This window comes from Meriones unguiculatus, chromosome 4, assembly GCF_030254825.1.
Source record: "Meriones unguiculatus strain TT.TT164.6M chromosome 4, Bangor_MerUng_6.1, whole genome shotgun sequence".
In the NCBI taxonomy this organism is placed as follows: Eukaryota; Metazoa; Chordata; class Mammalia; order Rodentia; family Muridae; genus Meriones; species Meriones unguiculatus.
This window is the reverse complement of record NC_083352.1, coordinates 35619596-35647373: the sequence shown is the minus strand read 5'-3', so window position 1 is coordinate 35647373 and position 27778 is coordinate 35619596.

Below are 27778 nucleotides of genomic sequence, written 5' to 3'. Positions count from 1 at the left end.
TTTTTAAAAGCACAGCTCATGTCTTTAAATCATCATACATCATTCATCACCATAGAAAAATCTGGACTTACATTCTACAGCTGAACTGGAACATTCTGTAACATAGACCATCCAGAGGCAGAGATAGTAAAACGAGGCAAATTTCATGTTTTAGTGTGAATTCTTGTCAGCTAAGGGATCTGAGATAAACCTTGCCTTGATTTATCCCATGGCTACCTAATGAAGATACCATTGCCACAAGAACCCTTGATCTGTTATAAAACTATTAGGCACTGCTCATACTAGTCTGTTGTCTGAAAACGAAGTCATCAATGTCTGTGCTTAGGAATATTAAAGGCACTAAGTAGCCACACTGCAAACAAATAATTTCTGATATTTGTAGATATAATAAGAATAGACATATTTTAATGTGAATCACTTGCACTCCAGATGCAGACAGTAAAGTTGAGCCATGTGTGAACCACTTGATGACAGATACAATGAGATTTATTTGAATGATATGAAGTTAACTTTTTTCAAGGGAAAAAATAAGACCCTCTTTGTTATGTATTTGAATGGACTTTTATAAATGTTAATTATGTATATTAATGCTTGACATGATAAATGAGAAAAAATAAATAGAAGTGGTCTTAGGATGTTTTTCATTTTAGTAGTCTTACATGGATGCTTTTTTGACAAATCACAGTAATATTAAAGTTTATCTGTTTGAACTAAAAGGCAGTACTTTGCATAAAATAATTAAATTCCCCTTTATTATAAGGGTGCCTAGAGTTCTTTCAACTGATTTTATGAACTAATGAGCCATGATATTTTTCCTTGAATAGCAATTTTTAGGATCACCAGTTAAACATATATGATGAATTATTTGCAAGGAGAACCGAGTGATAAGAGTTAAGTCACTTTTTACTTATGTCCTTAGAAGAAAGTAAAATAAAATTGATGTTCAGAGAGCATCATATGGGTCTTGCCTTGAATTTTCACACAGTTTTTTTTTTGCCCTGATAAGATTTCACACCCCAATAAATATTCTATGGTTTCTAGTTGATTTACTGTAGAAAAATCAGCTGTCTTTTTTTTTATAGCCCTGCTCAAGGATGTTTGGTCACATGAACTTGTCTTCAAAGACATCCATCTTCTACATTCACCTTCTATGTTTTTGAAATTGTATCTTTTTTCTTTTTAATTTTATTTTTATATTTATTTATTATAATTTATTCACTTTGTATTCTGTCTGCAGCCCCCTCCCTTATCTCTTCCTATTCCCACCCACCCTCCCTCTTCTCCCTCTATGCTCTTTCCCTAGTCCCCTGATTGGGGAGACAGGGGACCTCCCATCCTTCTATCTGACCCTAGCTTACCAGGTCTCATCAAGGCTGGCTGCACCATCATCCTCTATGGTCTGGCAAGGCTGCACCCCCCAGAGGGGAACAGGTGATCAGAAAGCCAGCCACTGAGTTCATGTCATGTCCACTTAGCATTTGTTATGTATTCTTGCCTTTGCCTTTCACATGTGTTTGTTATTGATTCTTTACTTATAATCTCATCACATCCAACTTAAGAAGCCACCTTTGTTCAGCAATATCCTTACAGTCTCATAAAAACTCTTCACTATTTTTTTTTTTTTTTGTTTTAGACGCATCAGGCAAGAGTAGAGGTCTGATCTCTGATATTAGAAATAAATTGGGACTTTGTACAGATGTTCATTTAGGTGTCATCCACCCAAAGAGCATCAGACTGTCCGATACCTTTTTCTCAGAGGCGGGACCTGGGGCATCAACCCGCATGCAATCAGACATGCTCTTCTCTGGGTCCGAAGCGGCTGACCCTGAGTGCAGTGCTTAGCCTCGCATCCTGAGCGTATGATTTTAGCTTTTTATGGTATCCAACCATGCTTGGGGAGAATGTCCTGCTTCAATGGCTGTAAAGGCCTGAATGATCATGGCTGCATCACACTGTTGTGAGACTCTAAAAGGGGGAAATGTAGAGAGCTGCGGAATGCTATGCCTTAAAGATGGAGCTGGTTTCCGCCTTCCACCTTCCCGATGGTGAGTGCTCTCTGTCAGGAACAACTCCACATTTGGCTAAGGCCGAGGATCTGGCTTGCTTCCATGTATGTGGACCTATCTGCATTGCCCCCGTGGCACGCCTGGGTTGGCTACCCAGAGGCTATTTAAGCTGTGGGCTGGCTTTCCCCGGGGTCCGAGGATTGTTCAATGTTCCTGAATAAACTGCATTGAAAAAAAAAAAAAAAAAAAAAAAAAAAAAAAAACTCTTCACTATATCACAGTGCAATTATCCCAGCAGAGGCAATGATATCCCAAAAAGAGACATTTGTTTCTTAATCTTTGGTTATCAAACTTATGAAATAAGGGATCTCAAGGAATTAGGATTTCTATAGAAATCTCATGCTGCTGAACTAAAAAAGTTGAAGACCTGCTGTCAATCAAAGGAGAAAAAAACTAATCTCTTTGGAAGATATTTACAGATAGTCTTGACAACCTGTTGGTCCATCTTGTAAAAAGAGACTTTTGAGGAACACAGCACAAATTTATTGGACTGTTTACTAATACATATCTCTTTCCCTCTATTTAAATCAAACCTTCAGGTCAGTGGCTTATAGATGAACTTGGGAGTCATTGGATTTCTTTTGTAGCTTCTCTGCCTAATGTGACTATAAACCCACTGTTTCTGCTCTTCGCTTTATTTCATTAATTGATTTATTGAAAACAGGTACATGAGCTTTGCTTTTGAAGGTTGTCAGGTCCCAGGATTTTACTCTAGAGACAATAGGATCTTTCTTTTAGTGAAAAGGCTCACATTGACACATTAAACTGCACTAGTGATAACAATGCATGGCCATCATTTGCATTTTGTAAAAAATGGATTAGACTACAAAACTCTGCAATATAGTAACATGAATAGATGGATTGGATGTTGTTAAGATTTTAAAGTACATCTGAGTTGTCATGAAAGAAGATCCATATAAATACACACACACACTGGCATTTATGGATGATGTCACATTCGCTTGCATAGAACCTTAAGATATTTGCAGTATGACATCATGGTTCCTGGCAATACTATTGTGGAGAAGTTAGAACATCATTTTCCATTATGGTCATGAATTTCCTTGATCACCTAAGGTCATAAATTTACATTATAGTATATAGGGGACCTTGACTATTATACATTGTAATGGGGGCAAAAGTTAAACTAATATATTCTTATCTTCTTTTCCAATATCCTTATTTTTAAGAAATGTTTTTCATCTAATGTTTACTTCCCAGGGGATTGAGATGTATTTTCTCTGCTATAAAAGTCACAAAACATATCAAAGAAACACAGAACAGAAACAATCAGGTCGTCAATTTAGGTTTTAGGATGATACATCATCAAGAGAGACCTCATATGTATCTTCCTCACCAACTCTTTACATCAGATATATGTGTAAGGGCTCTTAAAAGGAGTCAATAAGAACACACACAGAGACACACACACCCCAAAACAACATCAAAATAATTTTATTTTATTAATATCTTGTGAAATGTTACACGTTCAAGGGAAACTATACAAGTAAACCATTGCCAGGCTGTACAACAAAATGTAGGAGATTTGACCTTAGATCAAAGAAATAACAAAATCAGGAGCTAGACTTTAACCTCAGTGGTTCTCTACCTGTGGGTTGTAACCCTTTAGGGGTCATATTCATATATCCTGCATATCATATATTTACATCATCATTCGTAACAGTAACAAATGTACAGTTATGAAGTAGCAGTGGGATAATTCTATGGTTGGGGGCCACCACAACATGAGGAACTGTACTCAAGTGTCATGGCATTAGAGAACCACTGACTAGAACAAACACAAGGTTCCTGACTTGTGAAGTACATAAATGACTCTCAAGCAAATTAGGGGAGGCTATTATTTTTATTATGATTAATGCTTTTTATATTGTCCCTGAAGTACACATAGTTGCACAGTTGGTTATTTAGCTGTGTTGTCCTATTAGATATTAGTTTACAGTCACTAGAGATGTATCATGACTCAAGAAATGTTGCTTTGTTGTTATTTCTGAAGATATTTCTGATCTCATTAGGTATCACACAGCCCACGAAAGCATAAGTAATATGTATGTGCAAATACACATACAATACTGCATATTTTATGTGCATATCTACTTATAGACATATAAATCTTCACTTAATGCATTTATTACAGTTCGTCTTCTAATTGAGGTTGGAGGATGGGACTTAACTGTAGTTTCAGGGATACAACTGTCACTAGCCCTGTAATGTCCAGGAAACAGTAATAGTTAAGATATAACCCAGTGTTTATGACAATATGTGTGTTTATGCGAGAGTGGCAAACATCAAAGACCTATAAAATGCACCCTTCATGCATTGTCGAATTGTCTTAGATTAGTCATAGATTGTTATATTTAATTAGGCATTTGATCATTTTTAAGTTCTTAAATTATTGCCAGATCTATCCCTTCTACAGAACAAGACATGGAATGACGAGTATGGAATTAACATACAGTCCTCAAAGGACTCAGCCCTCATCGGATCCCTTCAGATGAAAGAAGTTGTAACTGCATCCTTTCACAGCACACCTGATACAAGCTAGTGACTCAGCATCTTAAATAAATTAATTTTTCCTTCTGTCTTATAAAAGAGCTGTGCAAATCTAGTTGAGATACACAGTGTAATTGCATGGTAATGGTACCAGTATGAAATATTTATCATATTCAAAACAACAAACAAGATCCTTTTATCTATCCCTTTGAACACTGAACACTGAAATCCACTGACATAAGCTGAGACAAGACTATAGCAGCCTTTTATAAGCCAATTTGGTTCCACCTCACTCATTGCTTTGTTCTTTTGAAGTGTATCACAGTTTGATTTTTATTGATCCCTCCCTCCTCATCTACCAAGCTTTGCCTCAGGTAGATCCACTATGTTTCTGAGTGAGAACTTTCCTTCAGAGTATTAGCCTGTAAGAATAAGCACTCTCCTATCAGTGGAATTGGAGAGGGGCATGGGAGGAGATGAGGGAGGTAAGGTGGGATTGGGAGGGTACGAGGGAGGGGGCTACAGCTGGGATACAAAGTGAATAAACTGTAATTAATATAAAAAATTAAAAACAAAATAAGAAAACAATTAGAAAGACTTATAAGTACATTGTAGCCACTGTAATCATTTTTATCCTCATCGTATTAATCATGAAAAATAAATCATCCCAAGGACCTGTAAAAAAATGATAATAAGCACACATGACACAATCCAGGGAAGTAATTGTTTCATGTGAGGCTCCTACTCAGAGTCCCATTTGCTTTCAGAGTTAATTATCCTTGAATTTTGGTGAATTACCTTATCATATTTCTCAGTCCACACATCCCTATTCCTTCATCCAACACCACTCCAGTAGAAATGAGGGTAGAAGAGAATAAACATCTCTGTGAATATAACGTGTATCTGATATAAGTACAAGGGTAGGGTTAAGGAGTTTTTTTTTTTTTTTTTTTACTGTTCAAAAGGCTGAAGAAAAGACTGCTTGTGCTACTTAATGCATTGTTTTCCTCATGATGTTATGATGGAGCCTAAAGCCTTGCTGTATATTGCATTTCAGGTAAATGATCCATTTCCTCAGTTTTTACTCTTTTAAAATCCCCTCCCCATCACACTGCTTTTTATCACCAACATCAGATATGTACTATACAAATTTGCAGAAATAATTTCTCATCATATCTATTCATCTGTGTAGTTGTTTTTCTTCTAGACATATTGTCTGCAATTTTTCTATAAAATTAGCCCATAATTATGGATGTAGTGAAAGAGTGTTGTTGTTCATCTTTGGAAGGAATCAAGAAGAGGGGTCATCCCATTAGATCAGATCTAGCCTCGGGATAGAGAAGTCTAACTTTCAAAGAGCAGAAGTAATTTTTGCAAATCAGGGAAATTAGTGATGATGCCTGACTCCCACATGCTTCACTGTTTGAAAAACAAACACAAGAAATGAGGTCAAGTGTTAACTACTGAGTGTAAATGTGGGATAAGCATATTGCATGCTAGCTGTGAATAATAAAACAACTAGTTAGAATGTTTAAGTAATATCATGCAGTGAGGCAAGTCCAGGGTCTCAATAGAATTTATTTGTAGCCTTTTATCAGATTCTAATTCCAACATCCTATTCAGAGCTGTGTTGAATCTCTCAGTGAAATATATTTTTGTGTGTGTGCATATATGAGCCATTCAGTTTCTTTGGAAACTTTGCAGTGGACCATTGCAAACAGGACCTCCTACATTCTCCTTAAAAACACTGCAGGTATGATGAGTGCCTGTGATTTCTATTTATACTATAAATAGACTTTTTTCATGTGTGTGTGTGTGTGTGTGTGTGTGTGTGCACATATGTGCAAAACAGCACACATTTCTTAGTAAACCCAGGAAAGGGACTTTAAATCTGATAGTAATCCAAGTTTATTGATTGCATCAAACTTGAAAAAAAATAATCACTTCATTGCTTTAAAAGAGAAAAAAGTGACATGTCTTGATGCTATCAAAATGATGACTACTCTCTTGAATTTTATCAAAATCTGTTTTTAGCTATTAAATAAGAACATAAAACTTACCCATGTGAATGAGGATAATGTCAGCTTCTTCAATCAAGTGAAATACTTCTGTTTTCTCAAATTTTGACCACTGTTTTACAGTGAAAACTTTCAAACTCCTTCTGCCTCTTTGAAATGCATAGTTACATTACTGTCCAGAGTTACTTAACAAGCTTCCTTGTTAGAAGAACTTCCTCCTATCTATCTATAATCCACCTTACATTGAAAATCTGTGTGTGTGTGTGTGTGTATGTGTGTGTGTTTGAGTGTCTCTGTGTGTATGTGGGCCTGTTGTGAGTGAATCCTTGATAACCACCACTGGGTACACATAAGTTCCTATGGACTCAAATATATGCTAGAAGCTGAACAATCAAAAGTGTGTAATATCTTGTTTTGGTGGATGACACTTAGGAGGCTGGGGCAGGAAGATGACAAATTTTAGAAAATCTAGGCTACAGAGTGACTTAGATATCAGCCTGAGCAACTGAGACATTCTCCATAACTGGTCCAAATGCAGAGAACAAATGATCATGGAGGGTTCATCCCAAACTGATTGTTGCAGAATCATCCCCAAATGTGTCTACAACATATTCCCCTTCAATAAGGCTCAGGGAACATCTCAGAAGGAGGAAGAAAGAATGTAAGAGCTAGAGGCTTAGGAGCTATGTTGAGACTGTGTCATCTAGAAAGTTAAGAGAACTCACAATACCGCAACAATATGGCTGCCTAAGCAAGAGCTGAGCAACAGCAGCATAAACAAACACGATAGTGTGCAACAGGGAAATCTCATGGATCCCACCCTGGATCAAAAGAACTGTAAGCACCCTAATGCCTGCTGAACAGGAAAATTAACTTTCTAGGATGAGCCCCCTAATTGGTAATTTAATGCCAAGTAGCCAGTCCTAAAATTTTAAACGTATGAAAGTAAAAACATACAGACAGAAACACACACACACACACACACACACACACACACACCATACCACACCACACCAAATAATAAATAATAAAGAAAAACAGGCTCCCTCCCTGAGAGGGAGCAAGAGGACCCATGGAAGGGAGGGTTTGAAACAGGAGAAGAAAGAGGAACTATGTAATTATAATTTCATTAAAGGTTATAAATTAATTTAAAATGAGCATACATAAAAAGTGCTGGCAGATATATCTCTGTGAGTTTAAAATGAGCCTGGGCTATAGACTAAGTCCAGGACAGCCAAGGCTACACAGAGAAACCCTGTCTCCAAAAAAGAAAGAAAAAGGTGCTGGCACCAGAATCAGTCCACCGTAATGCAAAGTAAATGAATGATAATAAGAACAGAGCACTCCCTTCTGTTTTTCTCCTTCCTTTCTCCCCTATTATTCTCTTTTTCCCATCCCTGTATCTCAGTGTTTGCATTGCCTAATAAAATAATAGTCTTGCTTTGGGGGAAACCTGAATTAAGACATAGTAATAAAATTTAGTTTGCACTTTGCACTCTGGTCTATTGTCAAATTAATTTGAAATAAACACAGTAATATTTTGCATTGTGTATTAAACTCTTCTCTTTTGCATTGAAAATTTTCTTATTTGGGTCATGTTAAAGCTGAAAATACTCTTTTTTGAGACTGATTCTCCAACCAAGGACCATGCATGAATATAACCTAGAACCCCTGCTCGGACATAACCCATGACAGCTCAATATCCAAGTGGGTACCCTACTAAGGAGAGGAACAGGGACTGTTTCTGACATGAATTCAATGGCTGGCTCTTTGACCTCTCCCACCCCCAAGGGAGGAGCAACCTTGCCAGGCCACAGAGGAGGACATTGTAGCCACTCCTGATGAGATTTGATAAGCTATGGAAGGGGAGGAAGACCTCTGCTATCAGTGGACTTAGAGAGGGGCATGGGAGAAGATGAAAGAGGAAGGGTGGGATTGGGAGGAAATGAAGGAGGGGGTTACAACTAGGATACAAAGCAAATAAAATGTAACTAATGTAAAAAATAATAAAAAATTAAAAATGCAAACAGGAAAAAAAGCTGAATATACTTATATAGATAGAGATAGTTACCTCAGTTACCTGGAAATTTGTCCATCTTTGAAAAAAATTAAGGGCCCCTCAGATACTAACAAAAGAATTTGAAAGGGAGAATGAAAAGGAATTGATTAAGAACTAATATTCTCATAAAGACTTCAGGATCAGGAATCTCAATAAAACCTTCAGAAAACATAAGTTCATCTCCATAGAAGCTGAGCAGACTCTTGAGAACTTATGCCTTTTAAAGTTAGAAGTGGGAAATACATCCTCAGAGGAGTAAGCCTGACTCCTCATGCTTCTTGAGGCCTCGGAATTCAGGAATTCATTAGCACATTCAAATATTTCTTAAAATTTTTCAAAATCTGGAACATCTCATTTTCTCAGTCCTCAGCCTTCTGTGATGTGAGGCAACTGGAGAAGGCCTCCACACTCAAGAATATACCAAATCTTGTCCAGCAGTCCCCAAGGTACATGTGGTAATTGCTCTCTGTTGCAAAACCCCACTGAGTCCACTGTGGGTTCCTCAATAAACGAGGACTAGATGTGTAAGATGACAACAACATTTTTGAAAGGAGACTTGGGTTTTCTTTTCCTGTTGTTATGCTAAAATACCTTGATGAGAACAACTTAAAGAATAAAGGTTTATTTGCCTCACAGGTTGAGAGTATAGTTGGTCAATGATGGCTAGGAAATAGAAATGTGTGTTGCTATTAAGTTAACTCCATTCATGTAGTGTGTGTTTGATGTATGTGTGCTTGTCTGCATGTGTGCATGTGCATATGGGTCTGTGTGTCAGTGGAAAATGTTTAGTGTCCTCAGTGCTCTACTTTGTTTGAGACAGGGTGTCCTTGGCTAGAAATACGCCTGTCCCTGCCACCCATCTCCCTGTAGGGGCATGTTAGAATGACAGATCCATTTGAGCTACCTCCTTGGATTTTTATGTGTGCTCCAGGGGATTATAACTCAAGCTGACAGTCTTGTCCAGAAAATACTGTTACCCACTGAGCCATCACCCCCGCACCATGTATATTTAACAAATTTAAGCATCATTGCATATGTTGGGACTTGTGTCTTCTCTAAGTCTTTCTTTGTAGGAGTGACATTAAGTGTGCTGACTGCACAACACCATGTAGGCTTAGTTATTATAATAATGTTCCTTTTTCAGTTTATTTAATGGATATTCTAGAGTTCAAGGGAAGCAGAGTGCAGACATGCACATACCCTTGATGTGACCCATCAGGAAATTTAAATGATCACTTTGGTCGTTTTATATTCGTGCAAAGAATGGCCAGTTTCTATAAGATAAGAAATAGAAATAGATGAATATGTTGAGATAAGAAAAAACTTGTAATATCATGGGTCAAGGTTAATAGGAATGCTAAAAAGAAAAAAAAAGAATAAGCTAAAAGTGTAAAACTTAGTGTTTTACAAGCCACCTAAGCCATTTTAGGTTTCGTTATCAGTATTACAAAGATAAATTACTGTTTTTGCATTTTCCCAAGTCAGATCAATAGTGTATCAAAAATTTGTTTGGAAATGCTTAGCTGACTACAGAGAGTTATTGAAAGAATAAGTAAATTGATGGCCGTGAGCCAGTTTTATAAAAACATGTGCACTATAGTAAAACCAGTTGCCACTGCCGTTACAATAATAGTTTTGATTTTATCCCAATCTTAAGGGGGGTAGCACATGAACTGAAGTTATTTTTAGTAGCCTAATGACAATGTATGTGGTCTCAGAATCCCCCTTCACTCTTATTCTATCCAGTCTTGCTATTAAATACTTTGCAAATTGAGTTGAGAGTGTGCTAATTGGATTTAGGGACAATCCACAGCCAAGAATAAATGCTTTAGGAGAGCATTAAAGTATAACAAGAATCTGGCAAACTTTAGGAAACAGGCTAACTGTCCAGCAAATGGGATTTCCTAAAGGTGTCTACAAAGATTCAAAGCATTACGTAAAATAAAATGCTGAAGATGACAAAATGCACACAGCTCTGAGTAATGCCGTGTTGTATACACTGGGGGTCCACTCTTGGCAATTCCAGATTCTGGCTCATCCGTGGCTCCTTTTGATCATCTTCCAGGTCAGTGCCTCTGAGCACTTCCCCAAGATCCCATTTTCCACCATTGTTGGATTCTACACTATTTTAGTTACACTTCGATTCTGTAGAGATTGAATTCGCTGTGGTGAAGGGTGTCACTGGTGATGTCAAGGAAACCTATGTCATGCTGTACTTAAGGACATGTAATGGTCTCGTGGAAAAAAAGTTCAAGAAGCCGTTTCACCATTGACACAGTGAAGAGCAGCTGACACCACAATCCTCACAGGCAAGTGTGTAACCGGTACAACAATCCACTGAGAAACGATCCCCCACTTGGTGGAGACTGGAAGACAAACGTGACTGTTTTATCACTGTCAGGGATTTTTTTTCTATCACTGTTGTTATTTATTTCCTATATGTTTATTTGTGTGTGAAAATGTACGTGTGTTTGGACACACAAGCACATACACGGACTCCCACATGGAGACCAGAACATGACATCGGGTATCTTCCTCAGTTGCTTTTCTGCTTATTTTTCAAGACAGGACATCTCACTGAACCAGAAGCTCATGGATTTGGCTGAACGAGGCTGGCAGCCAAGGCGGTGATTATACAGCAAGCACTTTATTGACCGAGCAGCCCTCCCTCCCCTCATGTTACTTCTTGAGTCATCTCGGATTATTATTATTTCTCACAGCCCAAGATTGTCATTTGTGTTTATACTGCTTGGGATGCAGCAATGTTTGAAAGGACCTAAGGTACTGCCACTAAATATGCAGTCATACTCCCTGACTGTCATCTCCATCAGCATTGCAACTGCATTAGTGTTCTCCAGTTTCTTTACATTTGTATGTGTTTACTGTTCATCTCACAATACAGCCCTTCAGTGATTGTTTTTAACGATGGTCTTTAAAGTACTTTGGGTAATGATATCCAACACTTGCCACTGTGAAACCACAGCCTCAGAAATAATTGCTGAATCTGTGTTCAGTCTTCCTTTTCACTAACCCTGACGGGTGCCTCCTGTAATTATCTAAAGGCTGTATTGATTGAAGTTGTTTGGGATTCAAGTGTTTTCCCAAAGAGAGCTCTGTTGTAAAAATGAGTGAAAATGTATATTGAGCCTACTAGCATATAAGAAAAGGCCCTGACGCCTTCCCTGCTGGGATGCTAAGTGAGATGGCTGATTTCTGAACCTGAGCCAGATTTTTAATCTTAAAAAGAAGGGAGGTTTCCTAGAGCAAGGGTCCTGCAACATCCAGGCAAGAGGTACAATACTGATTTTGTCTTTTAGCCAAGCCACCTATAGCTATTTACTCACAAAAATATCCAAGCCAAGGAAATGAGCTTCAGATACCAGGAGACCTAAAGTGTCACAGTAGCAGTGTGGATAGCATGGCAGAATGAAAGAGGCGATTATCAAGTGGTGTCCTGCCTCAGAAGCTAGACTTATAGAGGGCCTGCAAAACCATGTAAGAGTAAGTCTGCTTCTTTTCAATGCTAATCGAGAGAGACACATATTGGATGCAGTCTCAAAGGGAGTTACTTGACTACAGGTAGAGAGCTGTTATATGGTAAATACCAGAGAAGACTTTTGAATGCCATCCTGTGCCTCATCCCCAAAGCAATGAAGTGACTCCTGCATGCCAGAGTGAGAAAAACAGGGCAAAATTGAGTGCCCTTTTTCATACCTGCAGGACTGCCCATTATTTTTTCTCAGTCCTTTAGAAACCCAAAAGAATCTGAGTATCCCAACTGAAGCTTCTATGACAGAGCCTGCATTTTACAAGAACTAAATTATGTTTCCTATAGCACTAGTCAGCTTGTCTGGCTTGGTGGAGTTTTCCTCTTCTCATCAGAAAGAAGAATCAGAAAGTTTGGACTTGATGTACAAAACTATGTTTTACTGTTTTCCCTTAGAGGTACATAAACTATCCTCCCGCTATCACAAGAGAATCTGCAATGATCCGAACTGGCTGGAAACCCAGTGGAATACTGTATTGATACATGTATCCTGCTAATCAAGCCAGATGTGTGAAAAGCAGGACCAGCGTGTTGGAGGGCTGCTTTAAACATGTGGTTTCCAGAGACTGTGAGAAAAAGCTTATGAATATTCAGAGTTCCTCTTTATTGTGTGAGAATTTCATACATGCATGTAATATAGGTTTATGGTTCCCTTTCCTCCAATTTCTCCTCACTATTCCCTCTAAATTTCTTGTGTTCTGTTTTCCTTCTACCATAATGAGTTCACTTAATGCTTCCAGTATGTGCATGGGTATAAGGCCATATGCTGGGGCACAGGTAGCCTCCTTGGGGGGTCTCAAGCCTTTTAAAATGGACTCTCCTTCTCTTAGCAGTCATCAAGAACTGATGGTTCCTCTGCTAGGGTGACATTTTGTGACCGCCTTCCAGTACATGCTAGCATTTTACCTGGCTTGTTGCTGTATAGGTCTTAGACATGCTGTCACAGCCACTGTATGTTGTTTCATGCATGTAATTGTCTTATTGTGTCTTGAAAACACTATTTCACAGTAGTTACCCTCTGGCTCTTGCAATCCCTCCGCTCCCTTTCCCATGATGATCTCTGAAACTTATGTCAGATAGAATGTTGTATAGATAGGGATGTTATATAGATAGACAGTTTAGACCTGAGCACGCTTCAGTTTCTTTTTCTCTTTATTTGACCAGTTGTTGATGTCTGTGTCAGTTACCATCAACTGCAAAAACAATCAAACAAACAAACAAACAAACACAAAACAAAAAATTCCACTAAAACCTTTGCTGATAAGAGTTATGAGGTTCACTAATCTGTGAGTATAATGATAAATGACAGGGTTAAGAATCCATGGCAAGGCAGGTTATAGGCTCTAAGGGAGAACTTATAACAATTAATTATTCTGCTAAATGATTAAAACAACTTCTAAAGATTTATTGTTATATTCAAAATACTATTGGTGTCATAAAAATGTAAATGGTCAATTATCATGGATACCAATTATAAGAAAGTAAAAGATGTGACCATATGAATCATCATAATTCACCATGAAGATGATGCAATGTTTCATAAACCTTTTCAGGGTTTGGAGGTCCATACTATCACCTGTATGTAGTGATGTTGTTTGTTTATTAGTGACCAAAGGGTAGAGAGTTTAGACTATGTCCCTGGGTGAAGAGTGTGATTGAAAGAAGTGGTCCCACCACTTGGTTCATACAATCCACAGGATGCTATGATATTAGCAGCTTCCATTGCAGGAAAAAATTCTAAAAGGAATGTATGAAAACAGCAGGCTCCAGTGGTCTGGAGTAAAGCCAAGCCATCTGTAGTAGAAAATGATATGAAAAACAATGTCTGGCCCATGGCTGGGCCCTTACATAAACAGAGGAGCTGGCCATGATAAATCAAATGACCAGTATCTAGAACCAAAGTATATGGATACTGAAAAGAGCCTACCATAGAGCAAAAGTATTCTGCTTATTAACATGAGCAGGAACAAAGGATACATGCAAATTTCATGGTCAGGTAGTCCAGATTCCCACACTACCTACAACCACAGAGAAAAAGTTCTCCGTCATGTTGTACATTCAGTCCTGTGGGTAATAGGGGTGGGGTGTCTTATTAATATGGGATATGTGAGGGAAAAGAAAAACCAAAGACTGAATCAGAAATTGCTTTATTTGGAAGCCAGCTTCTCTTTATAACCACTGAAGTTTGATAATGAGTTGAAGTACAAAACAGTTACTGTGGAAAATTGTATGTATTTGCTTCCACATACCAAGACTGGTGAGGCTATTTCTTTGTTTCCAAATGCTCAACATATCAACAACAAAGACCATCATATTGACCTTGGCATCATATATCAAAAAGACCAATAGCTACTTTTAGAGCAGGTTTCTTCTCCTCATGATCAATATGTTTGGCTTTTTTTTTCCCCAGGGAAGTAGGCATGATTCCATACTTGAGTTGTCTTTCTTCCTCTAGGTTATGGAAGGACTGATTTATTGGTAGAATTCCACAGGACACTCTATGTCAGGTAAGTGTTTCTACTTTACATTAAAGAATATTTGAAGTAGGCATATTGGTTACTTTTTCTATTGCTGTCATAAAATTCTTGAGAGAAACAACTGAACAGAAAGAAAGATTGATTTTTTGGCTCATGGATTCACTCCGTTTTCATGGAGTAGGCAGAAGGGTTTCCACGGCTTTGAATGTAGTAGATGTTATGTCTTGGTGGACCAGGAACCAGAAAGTGCAGACATGTATAGAAGCTTGTCTCCCCTTCAAGGCTTTACCCCAACAGTCCTCGTCTGCTACTTAGACTACAGTCTCAGAGGATGTATAATTACCATGAAAACCGTGCTAACATTTGGGGACCAAGTGTTTAAAACATGAGCCTGTGGGGCACACTTATGATTAAACAATAACTCTAGGGTCCTATAAAAGCCAGCGATTCTATTATTTATTGTACCCCTGAGCTTTAGATATTAAAGAGCATTAGGGGTTTTGCTAACAATACAGATGAAGCTCAAGTTCAGTGATATTACTTGGTGAGAATGGACCACAAATCTATCAAAGATGTAGCATCCATCTCACACTAAGGACTTTAAATAGTGCTATCCCAAATTGGTAGAAAATTAGTGGAGTGACAAGGGGTAGGGTATTGGTTACTAATTTTTTTTTTTAACTACCAGTAACTTACTAGAAGACTAGATATACCATCCTGGTCATTCTGGGTTCTGAAGGTACAGAAATCAAAGTCAACTTTGGAGGAGCTCAGATCCTTTCTTGCTCATGCATTTATTCCAGAAGGAACTGTCTGCTTAGAGGATAATGGTTAGTGTCCCTCCTACCATACCTGAGATCCACTGCGCACATATGCTGTCGTTAGGCCTTGTTGTTCAAGATGTTACTAGAACTGTCAGAAGAAAGTCTCTATTTGCAAATAGTCTCAAATAATAATTTTATCAAACCACTGCACTCAAGGTCAGATCTTTCTAAGTAGCAGTTCATGTCTAATGGTTAATGAAAATGAGAGCAGAGCTTCTTAGACAGTCTGACCCTGTATGAGACAAATATGATAGATCATTTCAGCTGCACAGCTCACTTTCTCCTCCTCCTCCATGAGGCTTCATTGCCTTTCCACTGATGCTAGTAGGAAATGATTCTCAAAAAGAAGAGAAAAACAAAGCAAAACAAAAACAAAGACAAAAACAAATCTGTGTCCTTAACACCTTCTACAGAATGTTTCCCAGAACACCCAACTTGTGAGAGAGAATTTGTAGCTCAAAGGATTCTAAACACAAGGTGACTCCTATTTTTCTCTCAGAAAACATAAAAAGAAACACTGCTATTCGTCACTTCAAAAATGACATAGTGAGTATGTGCTTAGCGTGTGTGATGAAAACTCCCCATGGAGATGAGTTCATTTTGTTAGCTCCAGAGACAGTGCAGCTCTAACTGGCCCTCTTGATATGGGACCTAGGAGTGTAAGTAGGGCTTAATACAAATACAGCTGGAGCATTAACTACAAGACACCAAGCACAAAAATTCCAAAGCTGCATGTCCTCTGTAAAGGGTTATTTAGTCAACCACTAAGTTTTCTATGTATTGTAACTAATGAACTTTAAAGCGAGCCATCTACCCAATGAATATAACAATAAAGTGGAAAAAAAATTCAGAGTTCCCAGCCTGAACATTGTGGCTAAATATGAAGTCTCTTTTGAATGACATTTGTGGGTTAGATCTTGGATATTCCCATCATTCTTGTACGCTGAAGGCTTGGTCTCCATGTTACAGTGTTATCGTGAGTTGGCAGAAATGTAAAACAAGGCCTGCTTGTCAGAAGTTAGGTCATTGTGTACTTGAGGAGAATATTGGAGCCCAGAGAGCTTTCTGTATGTCTCACTTTTCTGCCCCTGCACTTTACCACAAATGTTCCTTGCCAAGATGCACTGCATCATTAAGACACAAAGGCAAGAACACCGAGAGAACATGAGTGAAGCCTTTGAAATGGTGAACCAAATTCCCCATCCTTTATACTGATTTTCACAAATATTTTAGCAGCTACAGAAAGCAAGCACAACTCCTTCTTTCAAATGCTGTGAATCTCTTTTTCCTGTCAAGGCTTTAGATAATGGAAGATCTTCTTTATTTAGTGTCAAAGAGGCTATAAATCTCCCAGGGTTGGAGAGGTGAATGGCATTCAGCAGAGAGATGTGAATTGGTTTAGCATTTGTAGGTAGTCCTTTGGCAGCTCCCAAATTTGAACAAGCTGGAGGTGATGGATGATGCCAAGGAAACAATGTCTTCCAGACACAAGACTGATGTACATTTGTGATCATAGAGATTGTGGCGGCATGTACAGATTCTGCACAGGTTTAAGCCAGATGATATCCCAGTACTGACAGGAAGTAGAGGACACAGGAGCTACCATTTTATTGTGATATTTAGTTCTTCTGATCCCAAGCACTCAGAATAATGACTCATGAGACTTAAAATATAATTACAAATACCTATGCAATATTTCTAGGCTCTTTTCTGACTATATCACAACTTTATACTAATCTACGTTCTGCCATGTGGCCGGTTACTTCTCTTTAGGTACCTTGCATCTGTCCTCCTCACATCTTGCCAGGGGACTCCCAAACCTGGCTCCATCTCAGAATCCTTCCCCTCTCACAGATGTCCCACCTCCTATTTCCTGCCTTAGCTATAGGCCATTAGCTTTTTACTGACAGACAGCTTTTTATTCCAAACAGACACAGGTGATTTCTTCTACAACATCTCTCACCAAGAACTATATTTGATTGCTATCCACTTGCAAAGAAAAAGCTTGTTTTCTCCAATGGAGTCTCAGTGGGTATATCAGCTATACTGAAGTGTTGGCCTCATGCTCATCAGTAGATGGTCAACACAAAGAAAACTAGGATTAATTTCCAAAGTGGTTGTACAAGTTTACATTCCCACCAGCAATGGAGGAGGGTTCCCCTTTCACCACATATTCACCAGCATGTGTGGTCACTTGAGTTTTTGATAGCTTTCTCAGAAAATTAGGAATAATATTATAATATTACCTCAAGATCCAGCTATACCACTCATAGGAATATATCCAAAATATGCTCAAGAATATAACAAAGACATTTGTTCAACCATGTTTGTAGCAGCTCCATTCGAAATACCAGAAGCTGGAAACAACCTAGATGTCCCTCAACTGAGAAATGGATACAGATATTGTAGCATATTTACACAAAGGAATACTACTCAGCTGTTAAAAACAAGGAAATCATGAAATTTTCAGGCAAATGGATAGAACTAGAAAAGATCATCTTGAATGAGGTAACCCAGAAGCAGAAAAAAAACATGTGGTATATACTCACTCATAAGTGGATATTAGCTACATAATATAGAAAATCTATAGTCCTAAAGAAGATAAACATTAAGGAAAACCCTAGGGAAGATGCTCAATCTTTATTCAGAGGGCAAACTGGATAGGCATCAAAAGTGGGAGAATACAGGGAACAGGACAGGAGCATATTTCAAGGGGCCTCTGAAAGACTGTCCAACAGGGTATTGAAGCAGATGCTGACACTCATACCCAATCTTTGGGCAGAGAATCTTGTGGAAGAAAAGGGAGACAGAAAGACCTTGAGGGGACAGAAGATCTACAAGGAGACCAAGAGAGGCAAAAAACCTGGGTCCAGAGGGTCCTGCAGGAACCGATACTCCAACCAAGGACCAAGCATGGAGAGGACCTAAACCCCTGTTCAGATGTAGCCCATAGGTAGGTCAGTTTCTAAGTGAGTTCCCTAGAGAGAGGAATAGAGGCTGTCTCTGACATGAATTCAGTGGCTGGCTCTTTGATCACCTCTCCCTGGGGAGTGCAGCCTTGCTAGTCCACAGAGGAAGAAGGAAGATGATGCAGCCAGTCCTGATGAGACCTGCTCGGCTAGGGTCAGATAGAAGGGGAGGAGGTCCTCCATTTTCAGTGGACTAGGGGATGGGCATAGGGGGAGAAGAGGGAAGGGATTGTGAGGAAATGAGGGAGGAGACGGCAGCTGGGATACAAAGTGAATAAATTGTAATAAATAATAATAATTTAAAAAAGAAAAAAAAAACTCAATGCTATATTTTTAAATTTTTTCTCTAATAATACTGTATTTGGGTGTTTTTTCCTATTGGCCTTTTACCTTGTATATCATGGTTTCCAATTTTGTGTTTTTATTTGTCGTTTTGTATGTATGTAGTTTTGTATATTTTTACTTTCTTTCTTTTTATTATTACAGTTTCTTTGCCTGTTTGTTTGTTTGTTTGTTTTTATAAAGAGCGAGAGAGGAAAAAAAGGTATGAAGTTGGGTGGCTGGTAATGTGGGGAAGATCTGGGAAGAATCGGAGGAGAGGAAGACTATGATCAGGATATAGTGTATCCTTCAAAGAAAAAGGAAGCAAAACAGGCTTTGTGGTACATATTTGTGTGGAAAAAGAATGTTTACTGCCACTATCTTTTTTGGACAGGACAGCTCAGCTAGAGCCTTCTTCTATGTTTTTTCCCCTGCTCCTAGGAAGCTCTTAAAAATTTCACATATGGACCATCAGCTCCTGAAGTGAGTAGACAAATAGAAACAGCAAACTAGGAACCAGGTATCATAAGACTATATTTCACTTCTGCATTTAAGAGCTGGCTAAGAGCTTGGCTGAATGTAAATGACCAATTTTTGTTTGTTTGTTTGTTTTGATTTGATTTTTTGAGACACAGATGCTCTATGTAGCCTTGGCAGTCCTGGACTTGCTTTGTAGACCAGGGTGCTCTCAAAAATCACAGATATTTTGCATGCCTGTTTCCCCCAGTGCTGGGATTACAGGCATGAGCCTGCTCAATTTTATTGTTTGTTTGTTTTTTTGTTTTGTTTTGTTTTTTTTTATAGGTAAAACAATTCAATGCATTAACTGACAACATTTATAATACAATTTCTGCAAGTTAGTTTTGTAGGTAGTTTTGAATTGACTTTGGTCTGTGTGTGTGTGTGTGTGTGTGTGTGTGTGTGCAGTGCGTGTGTGTGTGTGTGTGTGTTAGACACAGACATATAAAACATTCTCAAACTTTACTTTTATGCTCATGAGTAAATGTCCATGCAGAATTACACTGTCACCTATGAGCTTCTGAGAGTGAGGAAATCTATTCCTTCTCTCCCCCCAACTAAACACTAAGTTTAACACACTGTGGATCTCCTGGTCACTAAGTGAATTCACAAAATTCAGATGTATCAAAATATTATATGACCTTCTACTAATTTGTTTTCTTTACAGTTTGGGAGTAATCACTTCTTAACTGTTAAAGGTTAAAAATAAAAAATAAAAAGAGTACAGGGTTGTAAAATTTCTGGTCCTTTGCTTAACTATTTTAGTATAGAGAATTTTCATTTTTTTATTTTAATTTTTATTACTTAGAGTTTATTCACTTTGTATCCCAGCTTTAGCCTCCTCTTCCATCTCCTCCCAATCCTAGCCTTCCTCCCTTTTCTTTTTCTATGCCCCTCCTCCAGTCCACTGATAGGGCAGTTCCTCTCTTCCTTCCATCTGACCCTGCTCTATCAAGTCTCATCAGGACTGGCTTCATTGTCTTCCCCTGTGGACTGGTAAGGCTTCTCCCCTCTCAGGTAGAGGTGCTCAAAGAGCCAGCCCATGAGTTCATGTCAGAGACAGTTCCTGTTCATATTACTGGGGAACCCTCTTGGACACTGAGCTGCTATGAGCTACTTCTGTGCAGGGGTTCTAAATTATTTCCATGCATGATCCTTGTTTGGAGTATCAGCCTCAGGAAAGACCCCTGTACCCAGATATTTAGGATTTGTTGCTATTCTTGTGGAGCTCCTGTCCCCTCCAGGTCTTTCTATCTCCTCCTTCTTTCATAAGATTCCCTGCACTCTACCCAAAGTTTGGTTATGCATCTCAGCAAATGTTTTGATACCCTGCTGGGTAGAGTCTTTCAGAGGCCCTCTGTGGAAGGTTTCTGTCCTGTTCTCTCTTTTCTCCCTCCTCCAATGTCAGTCTCATTTGCCTTTCTGACTGAGGATTGATCATCTTACCCAGGGTCCTCCTTCTTGCTTAGCTTCTTTAGGTGTACAGATTTGAATATGATTATCCTATATTATATGTCTTATATCCACTTATAAGTAAGTATATACCATGTGTGTCATTCTGCTTCTGGGATGTTTTGTAGCATCATGTTGGCTTAAAAGTGAAAGTTCACACAAAAATGCCAAAATTGGAAGGGAAAAATATTCGTAATTCTACTCTCCAATAGTATCTCACACACTCTATTAAATGTTTGTCATATGTCTTTCCATTTTCATAACCACTGATTAATACATTTTCGGCAAAGTGGAATTATTTAATGAATATTATTTCAAAAGTTCTCTCTTAAACCTCTGGGATGAAGGCATTTATAAGTGTCCCAGTTATAATAGAGTTCGGAAAAAAATATATTTTCTGGAAAACTAAAATGATACTCTGCAGTGTCTAGACTAGCTGACCTAAAAACAGACGGAAGCAGGATCCAAGGAAGACAAAGAGTAGACTGCCACTCAGAAGTCATCTCTCCTTCATGGACACTGCCTTGTTGCCTTGGGACTCTGATGGCTTTGTCTGGCTATTGACTGCACGTGGAGATGAGAGTCTAATGAGTAGGTGGGTAGTTCTTATTGCACTCTCTCCAGGAGTAAAAAGAATTATGCTTCGATGAAAGAGGTGAATTACCCTTTCAACCGTCTCTGAAGATGTCTTTAAGAAACTGTGGACCTTGAGTGCTTCTGTGTGGGAGAGCAGCATGACCTTCCGGTACACTGGCTTGAAGTGAGAATCATTGTTAGTTTCTCGGGGTTTCCAGTGAGATGGAGCATATAATCTGTGTTCTATTTTTGGTCATCTCTGGACCTAACCTTGGGACGGTTCAAGGTAAGTGAAAGTGCTTCTTTACCTGAGGACTGAGTCCAAGAATGAGCTAAAAAGACGCTGCTCAGCAACTAAAAAGAGAGCACTTAGCTCCCACAGTCAGATATTTTTCTCTTAGGGCCAATTTAACTCTGTGCTGTAAAACCTCGTATTCATTATTGAGTAGCACTGATTAAATGTTCCATCGTGCACAGCACTGATCTAAGAGACACACAAAGAGAATTTCCCTGCCCTATAGGCATTTAAAAATCAAAACCACAGATTTATTTCTGGAGAGGTGTCATTCTTCTCCGTGCATGAGATACAAAGGTAACACTCCAATCGCTGACAGATGCTTGACACACTGGAGCAACTTTTTTAACCCATTAAGCTCTCAAGAATTGTTCTACTCAATATTACTTAACCCTATAACACGGAGGTCCTGCTGAGCACATATAGAAAATGTGATTAAATATATACTATGCTTTAATTTTTTTTTTGGATTTGCTTCATATAATGTAAAAAAAAAATAGTTTGCTTTCTTTTGTTTGTTTCTTGCTCTATTGGAGACAGGGACTCTCCTGCATAGCCCAGGTGGGCAGGCTACACACTCATGGTCCTTCTGCCTTTCATGTGCTATAATCGCACCACGACCGTCAGTTTGTGTCTTTGATTTTGGACCACATATTCTTTTCTTTAAGAGTTTTTTTTTTAAATGGGCACAGTTTCTTTAGTGAATCACTTGAAGTAATTTTATATAGCTAGAAAGAGTTTACAAGGTCTTTCGTAGGCCTTGTCCATTGTTACTATGAATAGTTGTACAGTCTTTAACTTTTTGTTCCTTGTGAACTATAGCAGAAAGAACAAGTGAAACTCCATAGCAAACTTCTACATTATCTGCTGTATCCATGGCAACTGTATGAACAGAACCTACTGGTGCATCAGCAACCACAATATCATTCTGGAAACCCCAATATTTTAAAACCAAAACTCTATCTTCTAAAACCTGTGTTTGCACTTTAAATATCTCAAGACAGTTTTTATTGAGTGCCATGTCCTGATTTCGGTTTTGAAATATGGATTAAGCTGTGTCCATTTGGTGATTAGAATTCCGCCAATAGCCTCCTTCTTCCCCGACTGCGCCACAGCACAAAACTCAGCCTTCAGAAAAAAAATCAATGCAACCGATGCACAGAAGAATAGGACTGACAGGTTTGTGACTGTCCAAGGAGACCTCAAGACGAGGCAGGCAAAAATAGTATTATAAGATTTCAATAATGCTCTTCTGAGAGGAAAACACTTTGCTGTGTGGTCGACTGCCCTTCATGGTGAGATATTTCATGTTTGTCATTGGGAGATTGCTTTTCATTACACCTACGAGCAAGTTGCCTCTGCCTCCGTTCAGCTTTAGATTGGTAGTGACAAATTGCTAGAGGATTGAGATTATTGGCATTTAAAACAACTCTCTGCCTCTTATACCACCTAAGAAAGCTGTCCCTGATCTTTTATTTAACTGAGGGAATTGTAAAGTTCCTTGAGCTGAGTCAGGCAAGTTTGTCCTGAGAAGGAGGACCTGGATTATGCTTACAGAAATAGAGTGGTATAAACCATCTGACAGTTGGCATATAAAATATAAACAGCTTAAATCCTATATATTTAAAAACAAAGTCAGGTGTTATCCAAGTTGCATTTGGTTTTCTTTTTTAGAAGAGAAAAGTATTTCAACTAATCTACCCATAATTATCCATACTTATATTCACTCTTACCCATAATTATCCACTCCACCTTAGTTGGTGTCAAGTTCATTCTTCTGTTTGCCCAGTTCTGGGATAGTGTTCTCCCTGGAGCCTTTTAATTCTCTCACAAACATTATCTATTAAGAATCTACCTCAAAATATATAAATAATAATAGCATTTGTCATGACCTTCACTGCAAACACCTTTAATGAAGGAACCATGGTCTTTCATGATTTACTCAACTTTATATTTTTGAGATAAAGTCTCACTAAGCAACCCAGACTGGCCTTTCATTTATAACCCATCTCCCCCAGCTTTCTAAATTAAGTGTACGGTAGTGTATAATCATGATGAGCTACAGTGTTAGGATGCTCTTGTTTCTACCCATGGTAGCTTTCCTGTGGCACATTTGTAATTCCAGCACCCAGAATGAGCCTTCTAAAATGGTCAAGCCATGACGTTTCACTACTCAGAGTCCACCATGGGGCTGCTTGAAGTTTCATGATCAAGGACATCAATGATCAACTCCTTCCTGATCCCTTTTAATATACTTACTTTTATCGAACTTCCATCCTCACGTTGGTACTGAAATCTTTTGTTGTTTGTTTTATTATTTCAAAATACGGTTTCTCTGAGTATCCATGGCTTTCAAGGACCTTGCTTCGTAGACCAGGCTGGTCTTCGACGCAGAGATCCACCTGACTCTGCCTTCTGAGTGCTGGGATTAAAGGCGTGTACAACCACTACCCAGCATAAAGTCTTAACATTGTTAAGTGAGATCTTCCATAATCACAAAAGTCAAGGTTGCTCCCAAATGTTCTTTACTGCAGTGCCAATAACCCTTTCAAAATCCTAAATAACTTAGTTGTATCAATTATTTTATAGTTTCCCTCCTATGGTAGTTTGATTTACTGTTGCTGTGATATAACACTGGCCAATAGTAACTTGGAAGAAGAAGGGTGAAGTGACTTACCCTCCATTCTGGAGGGACATCAAGGCAAGAATGCAAGCAGAAACCTGGAGGCAGGAACTGAAGTAGACACCATGGAGACAGCTGCTTACTGGCTTGCTTTGCATAATTTTTCAGCTGGCTTTCTTATAGAGCCCAGCTTACCTGACCACAGATGGTAATGTACTCTATGCTAGGACCTCTTATTATCAATTAGTAATCAAGAAAATGTCCTGCAGAGCAGTCTGATGAAGGAAAATTCTCACTTGAGTTTTTCTCTTCTTTAGTGATTCTAGTTTGTACCAAACTGTCAAAAACTAACCAGCACACTTCTCTGTCTTCAATCACACCATATACCAAAAATGACGTTCAGGACAGTATCCTAGAGTCTAAATTAGACACTAGCCATCATTGGTAGCCAATGAAATTTCTCAAATGTAGCATTTAGCTCTGGCATAACTGTATATAATTACCTATTATTGCTTACTAATTACCATCAGGCTTACTATAAATACAAACAAAAATATAAAACAAAGATCATTTTTAGAAAATTTGATTAAAATGAATTTTATATTCCTCCCTGTGCTTTAGCAGAAGACACCTAAAAAATATGGTCTTTATCATCTACCAGTCTTACAAACCAGGTGTTTTGTAGAGAATTAATGATTTCATTTTTAAATTTTTATTTTATTTTAATTAATTACAATTCATTTACTTTGTATCCCAGCTATAGACCCCTCTCCCTCCCTTCCCAATCCTATCCTCCCTCCATCTTCTTCTCCCATGCCCCTCCTCCAATCCAGTGGTAGGGGTGGTCCTCCTCCACTTCCCTAGTCTATCAGGTCTCATCAGGACTGGCTTCATTGTCTTCCTCTGTGGACTGGTAAGGCTGCTCCCCCCTCAGGTGTAGGTGATCAAAGAGCCAGCCCATGAGTTCATGTCAGAGACTGTCCCTGTTCCTATTGTTGGGGAACCCTCTTGGACTTTGAGCTGCCATGGGCTACATCTTTGCAAGGGTTCTAGGTTATCCCCATGATGGTCCTTGTTTGGAGTATGTTTCAGAAAAGCCCTTGTGCCTAGGTTTTTTGTTTTTGTTGCTCTTGTTATGGAGCTGCTGTTCCTTCCAGGTCTTTCTATCTCCCTCTTCTTTCATAACATTCCCTGCACTCTGACCAAAGTTTGGCTATGAGTCTCAGCATATGTTTTGATAGCCTACTGGGTGGAGTCTTTCAGGGGACCTCTGTGGTAGGCTCCTGTCATGTTTCCTGTTTTCTCTCTTTTCCAATGTCTGTCTTGTTTGCCTTTCTGAATGAAGATTGAGCATCTTACCTAGAGTCCTCCTTCTTGATTAGCTTCCTTAGGTGTACAGATTTTAGTATGATTATCCTATATTATATATCTTATATCCACTTATAAGTAAGTATATAACATGTGTGTCTTTCTGCTTCTGGGATACCTCACTCAGGATGATCTTTTCTAGATCCCACTATTTGCTTGCAAATTTCATGATTTCCTTGTTTTTAATTGCTGAGTAATATTCCATTGTGTAAATGTACCACAATTTCCCTTCCCATTCCTCCACTGAGGGACATCTGGGTTGTTTCCAGGTTCTGGCTATTACAAATAAAGCTGCTATGAACATGGTTGAGCAAATGTCCTTGTTGTATACTTGAGATCTTTTTGATATATACCTAGCAGTGGTATAGCTGGATTGTGAGGAATCACTATTCCTAAATGTCTGAAAAAGCACCAGAATGATTTCCAAAGTGGTTTTACAAGTTTATATTCCCACCAGTAATGGAGGAGGGTTCCTCTTTCTCCACAACCTCTCCAGCATGTGTTGTCACCTGAGTTTTTAATCTTAGCCATTCTGATGGGCGTTAGGTGAAATCTCAGGGTCATTTTGATTTGCATTTCCCTGAATTAATGTTTTAGCTCATTATTTCAGGTTCTATTTGTGCAGCTAAATAAGGTACCATTTAAATGTTTATAAAGCATGTATGAGACAATTCTGATTTATTAAAACCCTCATGGTTATAAGCATTTTAAAAAGCCATTTTCATCTCTATGAAATAGAGATAAGAAGCTGATATCTATCTTCAATTTAAATACATTTGTTTTTCTTATTACAGAGCAACTTACATGATATTACAAATATGCCTAAATATTTAGGAATTAAATATTAATTAGTATCTGAAAAATCAGAATGAACCTTTATGTAAACATTTTACAATTTAAAGTACACCCCAATGTAATACCAAATATAGCACTGAATCTAGTGGAATAATACTGGGAAAATTAGGAGATAAATATAATTAAAACTATATATCATTTTATATAATTAGATAATCAAACTATTAACATTTCTGTAGTCATGTTTTAAGATGTTCATTATCACTGACAGTGTTGATCAGAAAATTAAAGTACAAAAATTAAAGTACATAATAAATGATAATTTTATAAATTTGCATAAAGTTTATCTCAGTCTTAGGGATTAAAAAAGGTAATAGCTCAATGTATCTGAAAAAATTCTCTTTAATAAAGTGATGGTAGATTTTTAGGGTAATTAATTTGCTATTTTTCTTTCATACCTGTCTAATTTAGATATTTACTGAGTCACAAAAATCGTCAAGCTATTAAAATTATTAGAAGTTTTTTTGTAGTGGCTTTTTATTCCCATTCTTAATTATTGCATAAAAATCTATAAAGAAAGTTAAAAGAGAATGTAAATTAATTAAGAATATCACCATACCATTTTCTCTCCCTTTAACATTGGAATCCAGTATGAATCTTGTAGTAAGACAGTAATTATGCTTAATTTATTTCCCTGGTTATATCGGGCTCTAGGAATTTTTTATTTTTATGTGCAAAGATGTTTGGGAAGTCATTTAATGTTAGATAGTTGTTAAAAATTTTTAAATGATGCTTACTGTTAAAAATAATACCCTTTATTTTTCTCAGTCTATATTTTTTGATTCTTTATTTAAAGTTACTTTGGTAAATATATTTATCATTTTTTTTTTCTTTTCCATATCTTCCAGGTCCTTAGCACCTCTCTACCCGTAAAATTCCATGTTCTTTGTCTCTCTCTTTCAAAACAAATAACAAAAAAGTAATAAAGATACAGAAGTGAAAGTCAAAACAGAAATAAGACAAAAAAAAAAACTGCCAAAAAAATAAAACAAAGTGAAACAAAAGTAAACAAACAAAAGCAGGAAGTTTGTGTTGTGTAGGCCAGCTGCTCCTGGGCGTGGGTCTGGTGGAGAGTGTGGTTCTTCTACCCAATGGCATGCCTTTGACGAAAACTAATTTTCCCATTGCCACAGGTTCCAATTGCTAGCACCTCCTCTCTAAGAGATTGGACCACTTCTCTTCTTCATTGCTTGGGGCCCTTCCTAGCTTAACCTTCTTATGTAAGATAAGTGCATGCTGCCCTAGTCCCTGTGAGTTCCTATGTGTGTTAGCTCTGTTGTGTTTGACACACGCGGTTT